General features: G+C 38.2%; 1 protein-coding gene across 2 annotated transcripts in view; it reads left to right on the top strand.

The window, feature by feature from the left end:
- HIBCH (3-hydroxyisobutyryl-CoA hydrolase) overlaps positions 1-17040 on the top strand; it is a 143873-nt gene that overhangs the window by 35175 nt on the left and 91658 nt on the right. The gene's annotated exons all lie outside the window — the stretch shown is intronic.

Below are 17040 nucleotides of genomic sequence, written 5' to 3'. Positions count from 1 at the left end.
ATAAGTGACTAGATACAGTTCCCAGTGCCATTGCTTATTCATTCCAAATGCAGTAGTTTGCATCTATTAACCCCATATTCCCAGTCTGTCCTTATCCCAGCTCCTCCGCCTTGGCAACCACAAGTCTGTTCTCCAAGTCCATGAATTTCTTTTCTGTGGGAAGGTTTATTTGTGCTGTACATTAGATTCAGATATAAGTGATACCATATGGTATTTGTCTTTCTCTTTCTGACCTACTTCACTCAGAATGAGAGTCTCTAGTTCCATTCATGTTGCTGCAAATGGCATTACTTTGTTATTTTTTATGGCTGAGTAGTATTTCATTGTGTATATATACCACATCTTCTTAATCCATTCATCTGTTGATAGACATTTAGGTTGTTTCCATGTCTTGGCTATTGTGAATAGTGCTGCAGTGAACATACGGGTGCATGCGTCTTTTTCAAGGAAAGTTTTGTCCAAATCTATGCCCAAGAGTGGGATTGCTGGGTCATGTGGTAGTTCTATATTTAGTTTTGTTAGCTATCTCCATACTGTTTTCCATAATTTTGTTAGCTATCTCCACACTGTTTTCCATAGTGGTTGTACATTCCCACCAACAGTGTGGGAGAGTACCCTTTTTTCCAACCCTCTCCAGCATTTGTTATTTGTTGACTTACTAATGATAACCATTCTGACTGGTGTGAGGTGGTACCTCATAGTAGTTTTGATTTACATTCCTCTAATGATCAATGATGTTGAGCATTTTTTCATACGCTTGTTGGCCATCTGTATGTCTTCTTTGGAGAAATGTCTGTTCGGGTCTTTTGCCCACTTTTCAATTGGGTTGTTGGGTTTTTTACTGTTGAGTTGTATACGTTGTTCGTACATTTTAGAGATTAAGCTTTTGTCAGTTGCATCTTTTGAAACTATGTTTTCCCATTCTGTAGGTTTTCTTTTATATTTTATATGGTTTCCTTTTAGTGCAAAAGCTTGTCAGTTTGGTTAAGACTCATTGGTTAATTTTTGCTTTTACTTCTGTTGCCCTGGAGACTTACCTAAGAAAACATTTGTAAGGTCAGAGAGTGTTTTGCCTGTGTTCTCTTCTAGGAGTATGACAGTGTCTTGTCTTACGTTTAAGTCTCTAAGCCGTTTTGAGTTTATTTTTGTGCATGGTGTGAGTGTGATTGATTTACATGCAGCTGTCCAGTTTTCCCAGCAGAAATTACTGAAAAGACTATCTTTTTCCCATTTTATATTCTTTTTTTTTTTTTTTTGTCTTTTGTCTTTTTTTGTCTTTTGTTGTTGTTGTTGTTGCTATTTCTTGGGCTGCTCCCGCGGCATATGGAGGTTCCCAGGCTAGGGGTTGAATTGGAGCTGTAGCCACCAGCCTACGCCAGAGCCACAGCAACGCGGGATCCGAGCCGCGTCTGCAACCTACACCACAGCTCACGGCAACGCCGGATCGTTAACCCACTGAGCAAGGGCAGGGACCGAACCCGCAACCTCATGGTTCCTAGTCGGATTCGTTAACCACTGCGCCATGACGGGAACTCCCATTTTATATTCTTGCCCCCTTTGTCGAAGATTATTTGACTGTAGGTGTCTGGGTTTATTTCTAGGTTCTCTATTGTATTCCATTGTTCTGTATGTCTGTTTTGGTACCAGTACCACACTGTCTTGATGACTGTGGCTTTGTCGTGTTGTCCGAAGTCTGGGAGAGTTATGCCTCCTGCTTGGTTTTTGTTCTTCAGTATTGCTTTGGCAATTCTGGGTCTTATATGGTTCCATATAAATTTTTGGATTGTTTGTTGTAGTTCTGTGAAAAATGTCATGGGTAATTTGACAGGGATTGCATCGAATCTGTAGATTGCTTTGGGTAGTATGGCCATTTTTGCAATATTAATTTTTCCAACCCAGGAACATGGAATATATTTCCATTTCTTTGAATCCTCTTTAATTTCCTTGATTAATATTTTATAGTTCTCAGCATGTAAGTATTTCACCTTCTTGGTCAGGTTTATTCCCAGGTATTTAATTTTTTTGGTTGTGATTTTATTTCATTTTTTTTCCTTTTTTTGTCTTTCTAGGGCTACACCCACGGCATATGGAGGTTCCCAGGCTAGGGGTTGAATTGCAGCTGTAGCTGTCGGCCTATGCTACAGCCACAGCAATGTGGGATCTGAGCCACGTATGCAACCTACATCACAGCTCATGACAATACTGGGTCCTTAACCCACTGAGTGAGGCTGGGGATTGAACCTGCATCCTCATGGATACTAGTTGGATTCCTTAACCAGTGAGCCATGTTGGGAACTCCAGGCACGACAGGAACTCCTTGGTTGTGGTTTTAAAAGGTATTGTATTTCATATTCCATTTCTAATATTTCATTGTTAGTATACAGAAATGCAACTGACTTCTCAATATTAATCCTGTATCCTGCTACATTGCTGAATTCGTTGATTAGTTGGAGTAATTTTTGTGTTGAGTCCTTAGGGTTTTCTATATATAGTATCACGTCATCTGCATCCAGTGACAATTTTACCTCTTCTCTTCCAATTTGGATAAATTTTATTTCTTTTATTTGTTTGATTGCTGTGGCTAGGGCTTCCAGTACTGTGTTGAATAAAAGTGGTGAGAGTGGGCATCCTTGTCTTGTTCCTGATTTTAGTGGGAAGTCTTTCATCTTTTTCCATTGAGTATTATATTTGCTGTAGGTTTGTTATAAATGGTTTTTATTATGTTAAGGTATGATCCCTCTATACTCACTTTGGTAAGAGTTTTTATCATGAATGGATGTTGGACTTTGTCAAATATTTTTTCTGCATCTATCGAGATGATCATGTGGTTTTTAACTTTTCTTTGTTGATGTGGAGTATGACATTGATTGATTTGGCATATTTTGAACCTTTAAACCTGAAATGAATCCCACTTAGTCATGGTGTATATTTTTTATATGTTGTTGGATTCAGTTGGCTAAAATTTTGTTGAGAATTTTTGTGTCTATATTCATCAAATATATTGGCTTATAATTTTCTTTTTTGGTAGTATCTTTGGTTTTGGTATTAGGGTGATGGTGGCATCATAGAATGTCTTTGGGAATGTTCCTTCTTCAGTCTTTTGAAAAAGTTTAAGGAGGATGGGTATAAGTTCTTCTTTGTATATTTGGTGGAATTCAACCTGTGAAGCCATCTGGTCCTGTTTGTGGGGGAGTTTTTTTTTACATGCTCATTTTCTTTTCTAGTTATCAGTGTGTTCAATTGATCTATTTCTTCTTGATTCAGTTTTGGTGTGCTATCTCTAGAAAGTTGTCCACTTTTTCTAGGTTGTCAAATTTGTTGGCGTATAATTGTTCATAGTATTCTATGGTTGTTTGTATTTCTGCAGTATCCTTTGGGATTTCTCCTTTTTCATTTCTTATTTTGTTTATTTGGGTTTTTTCTTTACTCTTCTTGGCAAGTCTGGCCAAAGATTTGTCAATTTTGTTGACCCTGTCAAAGAACCAGCTCTTAGTTTTATTGATTTTTTTTTCCTATTGTTTTTTGAATCTCTGTTTTATTGATTTCCTCTCTGCTCTTCATAATTTCCTTCCTTCTGCTGACTGGGTTTTGTTTGTTCTTTTCCTAATTCTTTTAGGTGGTGGGTTAAGTTGTCAATTTGAGATTTTTCTTCTTTTTTGAGGAAGGCCTGTTTCACTATGAACTTCTCTCTAAACACTGCTTTTGTGGCATCCCGTGGATTTTGAATGATTGTGTTTTCATTATCATTTGTCTTGAGATATTTTTTAATTTCCCTTTTGATTTCCTCATTGACCCATTGGTTTTTTAGTAGCATGTTGTTTAGTCTCCATGTAATTAGTTTTTTCTCATTTCTTTTCCTGTGGTTGATTTCTGGTTTCATGGCATTGTGGTCAGAGAAGATACTTGAAATAATTTCTATAATCTTAAATTTGTGGAGGTTAGTTTTGTGCTCCAGTATGTGGTAAATCCTTGGGAATGTTCCATGTGCACTTGAGAAGACTGTGTATTCTAATTTTTTTGGATGTAATGTCCTGAAAATGTCAATTAAGTCTAATTTTTCTATTGTGTCATTTAGGATCTCTGTTGCCTAATTGATTTTCTGTCTAGAGGGTCTGTCCATCAATGTGAGTGGGATGTTAAAGTCTTCTACTATCATGGTATTCCTATCAATTTCTCCTTTTATGTCTGTTAATACTTATTATATGTATCTGGGTGCTCCTATATTAGGGGCATTGACGACTATAATATCCTCTTCTTGAATCGATCCTTTTATGATTAAATAGTTTCCTTTTTTGTCTTTCTTTATGGCCTTTGTTTTAAAGTATATTTTGTCTGAGTATTGCAACTCCTGCTTTCCTGTCTTGTCCATTGGCCTGAAATAGCTTTTTTCCATCCCACCACTTTTAATCTTCATGTCTCCTTTGCCCTAAGGTAAGTCTCCTGTAGACAGCCTATTGTAGGCTTTTGCTTTTTTATCCAATCTGCCACTCTGTGTCTTTTGATTGACTCAATCAGTCCATTGACATTTAAGGTAATTATTGCTAAATACATATTTATGGCCATTTTAAACCTTCTTTTCCACTTGATTCTATGTTTCTCTTTTGTTTCTTTCTTGTTTTGGTTGGCTGATTTCCATTTATTTTATGCCCGAGTACTTTTCTTTTTAGTTTTTGTGAGTGTAATGTTTGGTTTTGATTTATGATTGCCCTGTTTTTTAAGTATGTTAATCCCTTCCTATATCTGCTTGATTTAGCCTGATAGTCATATAGGCTCAAACACATTATTAAAAAAAAATGATCCTTCCCCACATTTTATGATTTTGATGTCTTTTTTTAATATCTTCATGTTTGTCCTTTTGCTGTTCCTTGTGTTTGTCACTTTTACATTAGGTTTTTTTTTTATTTAATTTTTAGATCTGTATACTGTCTTATTTAAGTGGTTGCTTCCCAGTTGTGATTTCCTCCATCCTATTTCTTACTTTTTTTTTATTTAGAGAAACCATTTCAATATTTCTTTTAGAATGGGTTTAGTGTTGCTATACTCTTTTAGTTTTTGTTTGTTGGAGAAATTCTTTATTTCTCCTTCTATTTTAAATGATAGCCTTGCTGGGTAGAGTATTCTAGGCTGTAAACATTCCCCTTGTAGAACTTTGAATATATCTTGCCAGTCTCTTCTGGCCTGTAGTGTTTCTATAGAGAATCAGCTGATAACTTTATGGGGGTTCCCTTGTAATTAATACTTTGTGTTTCTCTTGCTGCCTTTAGAATCCTCTCTTTATCTCTAACTTTTGCCATTTTTATTATAATATATCTTGTTGTGGGCCTGTTTGGGTTCAACTTGTTTGGGGCCCTCTGTGTTTCCTGTATATTGACATCTGTTTCCTTTAGATTTGGAAACTTTTCAGACATAATTTCTTCGAAAATATTTCCAATCCCCTTTTCTTTTTCTTCTCCTTCTGGAATCCTTATTATGCATACATTGGCCTGTTCTATATTATGCCATAGATCTCTTATATTGTTTTCATGTTTTTTTTTCTTAATTTGGTTTTCATTCTGCCATCCTGATTGGGTGATTTCCGTTATTCTATCTTCCAAATCACTAATTTGTTCCTTTGCATTATTCATTCTCCTCTTTAGTGGCTTTAACTCAGTTTGTGTCTCTGCAAATGAATTTTGTCATTATTCTTGGTTCTGCCTTATATTTTCTATTTCCTTTTTAAAGTAGTGTGCATTTTTACTGTTTATATATGCTCTTAATTCCTTCATATTCACCCTTAATTCCTTCAATATTTTCATGATCTCTCTTTTGAATTCAGTGTCTATTAGGCTGCAGAATTCTGTTTCATTTTTGTTGTTTCAGGTGAATTCTCCTCTTCTTTTAACTGGGAATTTTTCCTGAGCTTCTCCATCTTGCTTATATTTTTCTTTCTCTGTGAGTTTAGGGAAACCAAATCGTAGTCTTGGAGGGCTATTTCTATGCAGGGGTGCCCCTTGGTATTTGGTAGGCTGTTACTATTTATTTTTGGCGTGGGCATTTGGATATTTGCTGTCTCTTTCTTCAGTGTGAGCAGGCTGTTATCCCCAGGGTGCTGAGTGTGTTTCCAGGGAGAAGGAGGCAGTGGGTAGGGCTAGTAGTCAGTGCTGGTTGCTGGGCTCTTGACAGTAACAAAGACCTGCAGGAAGGTGGTGCAAGCTACTCCTAGTTGCAGGGCACTGGGAAGTGGTACGGAGCCTTAGGCAGATTTAGGAGGTGCCCAGAAAATTTGGCAGTGGCAATGGCAGGGTCTGTGAGTTCCCAGGGGAGTAAGAGCAACAACAGGTGCTGTTTGGTCACAATGCCCTCCTCTGTGGTGCCCTCTGAGGTTATTGGGGCCACAAGTGGTGCCTGTTCATGGACCCCTTATGGTGGCAGGCCATACCCACCTCTGGAGTCAGAGATAACTGCAGTGGTTTGCCCTTCCACCTGTAGACATGCAACAAGCATCCTGTCCCACTTAGTTCCTTCATGCAGGAGGTGCTGCACGGGCTGCTCCTAGTTGCAGCATCCTGGGAAGTAACAGTGATCAATTATGTGGATGCTGCCCAGAGCATTTGGCAGTAACAGCAGCAGGGTGGATGTGTTCCCAGGGGAGCGAGAGCAACAACAGGTGGTGCTCAGTTACAGCACTCTTTTTTTGCTGATCTCTGAGGTGATTGGGTCTGCAGGTGGAGCCTGTTCACAGACCCCTAGTGGTAGCAGGCCACGTCTCCCTCTGGTTTCTGAGTTGACTGCTGTGGTTTGGCCCCACTGCAAGAGGCACTGAGTTGTGCTTAGCCTCCTGCTGCCCTTAGCCCACACATGAAGTGCCTGGCCACTCATAACCTGCATGAGAAGTGCCTGGTCTCCCATAGCCCCAGAAAGTTGCTTCGCCCTACCTGTAGCCTGTGCCAGAGGTACCTCAACCTCTGAGAGCCCACACATGTACAAAGATTCCTATGGCAGTCTGCCTCTCCTCCTCTTACCCTCCCCAATGGTGCCTTGCTTCTCCTGAGGGTCCAGACCTCGTCCTGGGTTCCCTTGGCTGTGGCATTGTACTCCCCATTCTGTGGCATACTGCTTCTTAGCCCCTCAGGCTTTCTCCATGTAGCCAATCCTTGTCCTCTCCCCAGAACTGACCTCCCTGAGACTCAGTGCCCAGCCCTGACCCGAGTGTCTCAGGTTGTGGTGTCCGGGTTGGTGCTGCAGACGATCTGTGCAGCTCTCACTCTGCCTTGCCCTTCTCAGTCCTACTCCTGTGCTTTTCTTGGAGAGTTTGAGGTCTCTCTGTCTCAGCTGATCTCCCATCAGTTAGGTGGCTTCTCAGGATGTGGATTCCTTTTGTCTTTCACAGATCCCTCTCGTGAATGCTAGTCCTGTCCTGATTTCTTCTCTCTCTCTCTCTTTTCTTTCTTTTTTTTTTCTACCCAGTTATGTCAAGGGTTTCTTCCTGTTTTTGGAGATTTAAGTTCTTCTGCCAGTGGTTAGATGTTCTCTGTGAATCGTTCTACATGTAAATGTGTTTTTTTGATGCGTTTGTGGGAGAAGGTATGTACAACAGCTTACTCCTCCAACATCTTCTTACAATTTATTAGAATTAAATAGAATTCTATGAGTCTTTAAAATTACAGTCCTGTCTGCTTTGTCGCTTTCTTCAGTTCCGTTTCTTTCTTTCTCCAGAAACATTTTTCTCTCTCCAGAAACAACCATTGTTGTTAATTTTGAGTGCATCCTATCAGGCTGTAATTTATATTTTTACTATGTGTTTATGAACAAATATAGTATTACTTTTTTGTTTTGGAAATTTGCATGAGTACTTTCCTACTGTGTATACCATTCCTTAAGTTGTTTTTAATAACATGGAACATAACTGCTGTATGTTATTCAGAACCCCATGTTATTTATTTATTCTACATTAATGGGTGTTTTAGAGTATATCAAATTTTTACTAATACAGATTGTTATACCATTATAGGTACACCCTTATTGTCCATGTGCAAAAGTTTCTAGAAGAAATAGAAGCTGAATGAATAGATTAGAGTTTATTCATTTTCAATGTTTCCAAGTTATTCTCTTAAGTACAATACTTCAGTATCCTCATGCCCTTTCTGTCATTGTTTTGTTTTTAAACTTTGCATGTTTGATATCCTATTGTGGTATTAATTTGTATTTCATTGAACACAAGTGAGATGTTTTCTTATGTTAATCATTTAGGTTTTCTTTCCATTTTCACCCTTTGTTTATCTTTCTTTTGTCTTTTTCTTACTGATTTTATAGGTCTGTGTATTCTGGATTCTTGGCTTTTATATATTATATATTATATTTTATATATTATATATTATATGTATAACAAATACACTTCTCTCAGTCTGCTACTTTATCTTTTAGTATATACAAGTTTTTGTTTGATTAAGTAAAATGTATCCATGCTTTTCCTTTATAATTTCTACTTTTTTGCATTTTAAAAACACTTATTAACATGGACACTTTTAAGATGTTCTTTTATATTTTCTTTTTTTTTTTTTTAATCTTTTTGCTATTTTTTGGGGCCACTCCCGTGGCATATGGAGGTTCCCAGGCTAGGGGTCTAATCAGAGCTGTAGCCACTGGCCTACGCCAGAGCCACAGCAACGTGGGATCCGAGCCGCGTCTGCAACCTACACCACAGCTCACGGCAAAGCCGGATCGTTAACCCACTGAGCAGGGGCAGGGACCGAACCCGCAACCCCATGGTTCCTAGTCGGATTTGTTAACCACTGCGCCACGACGGGAACTCCCTATATTTTCTTTGAATAGTTTTTTATATTCCAAGTCTGTAATGTATTTGCATTTTTTTTTTGCATGTGATGTCATCTAACTTTATTTTCCAGCTGGAAAGCCAGATGCTATAATGTCTTTTATTGAATACTTCATGCCTTCCTTACTAATTTTAATGATACTTCTATCATATATTAATTTCTTTTTTAAAATTTTATTATTTTTTAATTTTTTTGTTTTTATTATTACTGAAATGAATTTATCACATCTGTAGTTGTGTAATGATCATAACAATCTGATTTCACAGGATTTCCATCCCACAGCCCAAGCACATCCCCCCACTCCCCAAACTGTCTCCTCCGGAGATGGTAAGTTTTTCAGTGACTGTGAGTCAGCATCTGTTCTGCAAAGAAGTTCCGTCTGTCCTTTTTTCAGATTCCACATGTCAGTGAAAGCATTGGATGTTGGTGTCTCATTGTATGGCTGACTTCACTCAGCATGATCATTTCTAGGTCCATCCATGTTGCTAAATATGCCCTTATTTCGTTCATTTTAATGGCTGAGTAATATTCCATTGTGTATATGTACTACATCTTCTGGATCCACTCCTCCGTCGATGGACATTTAGGTGGTTTCCATGTCTTGGCTATTGTAAGTAGTGCTGCAATGAACAATGGAGTACGTGTGTCTTTGTGAGTCGTGGTTTTCTCTGGATAGATGCCCAGAAGTGGGATTGCTGGATCAACTGGTAGTTCTATTTTGAGTTTTCTGAGGCACCTCCATACTGTTTTCCACAGTGGTTGCACCAATTTACAATCCCACCAGCAGTGCACTAGGGTTCCTTTTCCTCCACATCCTCTCCAGCATTTCTTGTTTGTAGACTTTTTGATGATGGCCATTCTGGCTGGTGTAAGGTGGTACCTCATGGTGGTTTTAATTTGCATTTCTCTAATAATGAGTGATGTTGAACATCTTTTCATGTGTTTTTGGCCATCTGTATGTCTTCTTGGGAGAACTGTCTATTTAGATCTTCTGACCATTTCTTGATGGGGTTGTTTGGTTTTTTTTTTTTTTTTTTTTTTTAGTATAGAGCTGCAGAAGGTGTTTATAAATTTTGGAGATGAATCCCTTGTCAGCTGGTTCATTTGCAAAGATTTTCTCCCATTCTGTGGGTTGTCTTTTCATTTTGTTTAGGATTTCCTTTGCTGTACAGAAACTTTGAAGTTTGGTTGAGTCCCATTTGTTTATTTTTGTTTTTATTGTCATTACTCTGAGGTGGATCTGAGAAGATGTTGCTGTCGTTCATGTCAGAGAGTGTTTGGCCTATGTTTTCCTCTAGGAGTTTGATAGTGTCTGGTCTTATATCTAGGTCTTTAATCCATTTGGAGTGTATTTTTGTGTATGGTGTTAGGGAGTGTTCTAATTTCATTCTTTTCCATGTGGCTGTCCAGTTTTCCCAGCACCACTTATTGAACAAGCTGTTATTTCTCTGTTGTATATCCTTGCCTCCTTTGTCATAGATGAGTTGACTGTAGGTGCATAGGTTTAATTCTGGGCTTTCCATCCTGTTCCACTGATCTATATTTCTGTCTTTGTGCCAGTACCATGCGGTTTTGATGATTGTTGCTTTGTAGTATAATCTGAACTCTGGGAGCCTGATAACTCCAGCTCCATTTTTCTTTTTCATGATGCCTTTGATTATTCTGGGTCTTTTGTACTTCCAAACAAACTTTAAAATATTTTGTTCAAGTTCTGTGAAAAATGTCCTTGGTAATTTGATAGGGATTGCATTGAATCTGTAGATTGCTTTAGGTAGTATAGTCATTTTGATAATATTAACTCTTCCAATCCACAAGCATGGTATGTCTTTCCATCTATTTGTGTCATCTTTGACTTCTTTCATCAGTGTCTTATAGTTTTCAGAGTACAGGTCTTTTGTTTCTTTAGGTAGGTTTACTCCTAGGTATTTTATGCTTTTGGATGTGATGGTAAATGAGATTGCTTCCCTAATTTCCTTTTCTGCTCTTTCATTGTTAGTGGTAGAAATGCCGTTGATTTCTGTGTATTTATTTTGTATCCTGTGACTTTGCCAAATTTGTGGATGAGCTCTAACAGTTTTCTGGTAGAGTCTTTAGGATTCTCTAGGTATAGTATCATGTCATCTGCAAATAGCGATAGTTTTACTTCTTCCTTTCCAATTTGGATTCCTTTTATTTGTTTTACTTCTCTGATTGCTGTGGCTAGGACTTCCAGAACTATGTTGAAGAGTAGTGGTGAGAGTGGACATCCTTGTCTTGTTCCTGATCTCGGTGGGAATTCTTTTAGCTTTTCACCATTGAGAATGATGTTACCTGTGGGTTTGTCATATATGGCCTTTGTTGTGTTGATAGGTTCCCATTATGTCCACTTTCTGAAGGGTTTTGTTTTAATCAGAAAGGGGTGTTGGATTTTGTCAAAAGTTTTTTCTACGTCTATTGAGCAGACCATATGATTTTTATTCTTCAGTTTGTTAATGTGGTGTATCACACTGATGGATTTGCAGATATTGAAAAACCCTTGCATCCCTGGGGTAAATCCCACTTGATCATGATATACAATCCTTTAAATGTATTGTTGGATGTGGTTTGCTTGTATTTTGTTCAGGATTTTTGAATCTATGTTCATCAGTGAAATTGGCCTGTAGTTTTCTTTTTTCTGGTATCTTTGTCTGGTTTTGGTATCAGGGTGATGGTGGCCTCATAGAATGAGTTTGGGAATATCCCTTCCTCTGCAATTTTTTGAAATAGTTTTAGAAGGAGAGGTGTTAGCTCTTCTCTAAATGTTTGATAGAATTCGCCTGTGAAGCCATCTGGTCCTGGACTTCTGTTTATTGGAAGTGTTTTAATCACAGTTTCAATTTCAGTTCTTGTGACTGGTCCATTCGTCCTTTTCTATTTCATCTTGGTTTAGTCTTGGAAGATTGTACCTTTCTAAGAATTGGTCCATTTCTTCTAGGTTTTCTGTTTTATTGGCATATAGTTGCATATAGTAGTCTCTTATGATCCTTTGTATTTCTGTGGTGTCCGTTGTTACTTCTCCTTTTTCATTTCTAATTTTATTGATTTGAGTTCTCTCTCTTTTTTGCTTGATAAGTCTGGCTAGGGGTTTATCAATTTTGTTGATCTTCTCAAAGAACTAGCTTTTCGTTTCATTGATCTTTTCTATGATTTTCTTTGTTTCTATTTCATTGATTTCTGCTCTGATCTTCATGATTTCTTTCCTTCTACTAACTTTAGGTCTTGTCTGTTCTTCTCTCTCAAGCTGCTTTAGATGTAAAGTTAGCTTGTAGATTTGAGCTGTTTCTTGTTTCCTGAGGTGGGCTTGTATTGCTGTAAACTTTCCTCTTAGAACGGCTTTTGCTGCATCCCATAGGTTTTGGAGTGTCGTATCTTCGTTGTCATTTGCTGCTAGGTTTTTTTTAACTTCCTCTTTGATTTCTTCAGTGATCCATTGGTTGTTTAGTAGCATGTTGTTGAGTCTCTAGGTGTTTGTGTTTTTTGCAGTTTTTTTCTTGTTGATTTCCAGTTGTATAGCATTGTGGTCGGAAAAGATGCTTGATATGATTTCAGTTTTCTTAAAAGTTACCGAGGTTGGATTTGTAGCCCAGAATATGGTCAATCTTAGAGAATGTTCCATGTGCACTTGAGAAGAATGTGTATTCTGTTGCTTTTGGATGAAATGTCCTATAAATATCTATTAAGTCCATCTGGTGTAAAGCTTTATTCAGGGCCTGTGTTTCCCTATTGATTTTCTGTCTGGATGATCTCTCCATTGCTGTTAGTGGGGAGTAAAGTCCCCCACTATGATTGTGTTATTGTCGATTTGTCCTTTTAAGATTGTTAGCAGTTGCCTTGTATATTGTGGTGAACCTCTGTTGGGTGTGTAGATATTTAAAATTGTTATATCTTCCTCTTGGATTGATCGTTTGATCATTTTGTAATGTCCTTCTTTGTCCCTGAAAATATTCTTCATTTTAAAGTCTATTTTGTCTGATATGAGTATTGCTCCTCCAGCTTTCGTTTGATCCCCGTTTGCATGAAATATTTCCTTCCATCCTCTCACTTTCAATTTGTATGTGTCCCTAAAATTGAAATGGGTCTCTTGAAGACAGCATATATATGGGTATGTTTTTGTATCCATTCATCCAGTCTATGTCTTTTGGTTGGCACATTTAGTCCATTAACATTTAAGGTAATTATTGATATGTATGTTGTTATTGCCATTTTATTAATTCCTTCGGATTTGTTTTTGTTGCTCTTTTTCCTTTCCTTCTTCTCTTGTTCTTTTCTGCCTAGAGAAGTTCCTTTAGTATTTATTGTAAGCCTTGTTTGGTGTTGTTGAATTCTCTCAGCTTTTGCTTATCTGTGAAGGTTTTGATTTCTCCTTAAAATCTGAATGAGAGCCTTGTTGGGTAATGTAATCTTGGTTGGAGGTTTTTTCCTTTCATCACGTTGAGTATATCATGCCACTGCCTTCTGGCCTGCAGAGTTTCTGTTGAAAAATCTGCCAATAGGCTTATTGGGGTTCCCTTGTATGTTACTTGTTTCTTTTCCCTAGCTGCTTTCAAGATTTTCTCTTTGTCTTTAATTTTGGTCAGTTTGATTAATATGTGTCTTGGGGTGTTCCTCCTTGGGTTTATTTTATATGGTACTTGTTGTGCTTCCTGGATTTGAGTGAGTGATTCCTTCTCCATGTTAGGGAAGTTTTCGGCTATTATCTCTTGAAATATTTTTTCTGTCTCCTTCTCTCTCTTTTCTCCTTCTGGCATCCCTATGATAGGGATGTTGGTGCGTTTAACATTGTCCCAGAGTTCTCTGAGACTCTCTTCATTTCTTTTGAATCTTTTTTCTCTTTTCTGTTCTGCATCTGTGAGTTCCACTAATCTGTCCTTTACCTTGCTTATTCATTCTTCTGCCTCCTGTATTCTGCTGTTGGCTGCTTCTAGCGAATTTTTTGTTTAAGTTATTGTATTTTGCATCTCTTCTTGTTTAAGTTTTATATCTTGTATCTCTTTGCTCAGTGTTTCCTGTAAGTTATCCATCTTTGCCTCCAGTTTATTTCCAATGTCTTTCATCTTCTTCAGCATCAGCAGTCTAAAGTCTTTTTCTTGGAGGCTGAGAATCTCCTCATGGCTTAGCTGATTTTCTGGGATTTTTCCTTTCTCCCTCATCTGAGTTATAGTTCTCTGTCTTTTCATTTTTATAGGTTTTTGGTGTGGTGACCTTCTTACAGATAATAGAGTTAAAGCCTCTCTTACGTCTGTTGTCTGCCCCCCTGTGGCTGAAGTCAGAGTGGGGGGCTTGCTGTAGGCTTCCTGATTAGAGGGGCTGATGCCCACTGCTTGTTGGAGCATGTTCTAATCCCTCTGGTGGGTGGCAATTAGTCTCTGGATGGGATTAGAAGCAGTTGTGTGCCTGAAGGGTCTTTAGGTAGCGTGTTTACTGAAAGGCGGGGCTGTGATCCCACCTGGGTTGTTGTTTGCCCTGGGCCTTCTCAGCACTGACTGATGGGTGGGGTCAGATTTTCCCAAAATGGCCACCTCCAGAGAAAGGCACAGCTGCTGAATACTCCCGAGAGCTTTGCTTCCAATGTCCTTCCCTCACAACAAGCCATGTTCACCCCTCTTTTCCCAGGTTGTCCTCCAAGAACTTCAGTCAGATTTGACTCAGATTCCCATGGAGACTTTGCTCTGCCCTGGCACCCCGTGCACGTGAAAGTCCGTTTGCACCTTTTAAGAATGGGGTCTCTGTTTCCCCCAGTACCATGGAGTTCCTGCACACAAGGTCCACTGGCCTTCAGTGCCAGATGCTCCGGGGCTCTTTCTTCCTGTGCCAGATCCCCACACATGAGAGTTTGATGTGTGACTCAGAACTCTCACTCCTGTAGGTGAGTCTCTGTGAACCAGTTAGTTTCCATTCTGTGGAGCTGCCCACCCAGAGGTATGGGGTTGATTATATCACGAAATCACCCCTTCTACCTCTTGATGTGTCTTCCTCTTTTTCTTCTGGAGTAGGATACATTTTTTAAGGTTTCCAGTGCATTTGGGTGAAGAATGCTCAGCCTTTAGTTGTGAATTTTGTTGTTTTTAGGAGAGAAGGTGAGCTCCAGTCCTTCTATTCCACCATCTTAATCCCGTCCCTATCATATATCAAGTTCCTATATGTGACCAGGTCTGTTTCTTGGCAACTTTGTACTTATGATGAAGCTACTGTTTCAAAATTATTATAGCTTTAAAATATGTCTTTATCTGGTAGGACAAGTTGCTCTTGTTTTCTTTCAGGATTGTCTTAGCTAGTCTTGGACTTGTGATTTTCCAAGTGAGTTTAAAATTTTTGTGATTTCACGGAAGATTTTATTGAGATTTGGATTGGAATGACAATGAATTATAGATTAATTTTGGGGAATTGACATCTTTGATATGGAGCCTTCCCATCTATAAATGTTTTTCATGTCTGTTTTAAAGAAAGCTTATAAAATTATAATTTACAAAGCAGAAAATTCACTCATTTCAAGTATACAACTCAATAATGTTTAGTAAACTTATGCAATCATCACCATAAGCAAGTTTCAGAACATTTTCATCAGATTGACTTTTTTTTTTTTTTTTGGTCTTTTGCCTTTTCTAGGGCTGCTCCTGTGGCATGTGGAGATTTCCCAGGCTAGGGGTCTAATCAGAGCTGTATCCGCTGGCCTACGCCAGAGCCACAGCAACAGGGGATCTGAGCCACATCCGTGACCTACACTACAGCTCACATCAACACCAGATCCTTAACCCACTGAGCAACGTCAGGGATTGAACCCGCAACCTCATGATTCCTAGTCGAATTCCTTAACCACTGAGCCATGATAGGAGCTCCACAGATTGACTTTCACATCCTTTCATAATGTTTTATAATTTTCTTCATAAATAATCCTGCTTAACATCTTTTTTTTTTTTAAAGTGTTATTCTTAGTTAGCTGATTTGTGTGTGTGTGTGTTGTGACATTTAATGGTAATTTTGCCTATTATATTTTCTAATCAAGTATTTCTTGCATATAGAAATGCTTTTGATTTTTCTATTTCTATCTTATATCCAGCAACCTTGCTGAAATTTGTTGTTACTTCCAATGACATTTCTGCAGATCCTCTTGGTTTTTCTACATGGGCAATTCTACCATGTCCACATAATTTATTTCATCTCTTTCTTTCTGGTCCTTATACCTATGACTTTCCTTGTAATACTTTGGCTAGGACCTCTGTTATTATGCTGAATGACTGTAGTGTCTTATTTCTGATGCCCATGGGAAAGCTTTTAAAATTTATCCTGTAGTATAATCTTTTTGTAGACCTTTATACCAAGTTAGATGTTACTTCTGTTTCAACATTGTTATTTCCTTTTGTTTGTTCAGTTGTGGTGGTGGTGGTTGTTAACAGTGCTTGAGCATCCACTTTTTCTGATCTTTACTCTTCTTCTAGGCAGGAATTTACTGAGTTCCAGGATCAGCAGTTAGTTAAGTCTCACAAATCATGTGGCTTTTTCTCCTGTGAGGCTTTATGCAGGTAGCTCATTGTGTACATGTGTGGCCTAGTACTTATTCCTGACTCAGAACTGATACACACGCACTCGTAATCTTTGGCTGTAGCTTCCACACAGCTGTTGATGTTGAGTTTCTTATTTATTTCTGGCACCTGGGGATTTCTGTTGTTTGGCTTTGAACTTGGATATACATTTAAAACAAAAATTTTTTTTGAATTTCTATGTTTTTAAAGTAGGAGTGGAGAAAAGAGGCTGTTTCCCAGTTTGACTCAGTGAGCCATGTTGAATGGACACTTACTTCTAAAATTCTACAGTGAGAACCTACTGTATAGTGTTGGAAAATCTCAATAGTTTGTAATAATCTTTCTGGGAAAAAGAATGGATATGTTTGTATGTATGACTGATTCACTTTGCTGTGCACCTGAAACTAGTGCAACATTGTAAGTCAACCACACTCCAGTAAAATTAAATTAAAAAAATTCTGCAGATCAGATTTACTCAGAATGTTTTATTCATTCTAAAAATTTATAGCAACACTGTCCAATATTACTTTCTGCAGTGATGAAGATATTTTGCTTCTGTGCTCTGCAATATGATCATCACTAGCCACACATTGCTAATCAGCATTTGGAATGGGGCTAGTGTGATCAACGAACTGAATTTTAAATTTTACTTAATTGTGAGAGGGGAAGTAAGATGGTGGAGTAACAGG

This window comes from Sus scrofa, chromosome 15, assembly GCF_054392235.1.
Source record: "Sus scrofa isolate SSC_HxYL_T2T_F1_AM1 chromosome 15, Sscrofa_HxYL_maternal_Yorkshire_Landrace_v2.0, whole genome shotgun sequence".
Lineage (NCBI taxonomy): Eukaryota > Metazoa > Chordata > Mammalia > Artiodactyla > Suidae > Sus > Sus scrofa.
This window is presented reverse-complemented; position numbering and strand designations above follow the sequence as displayed.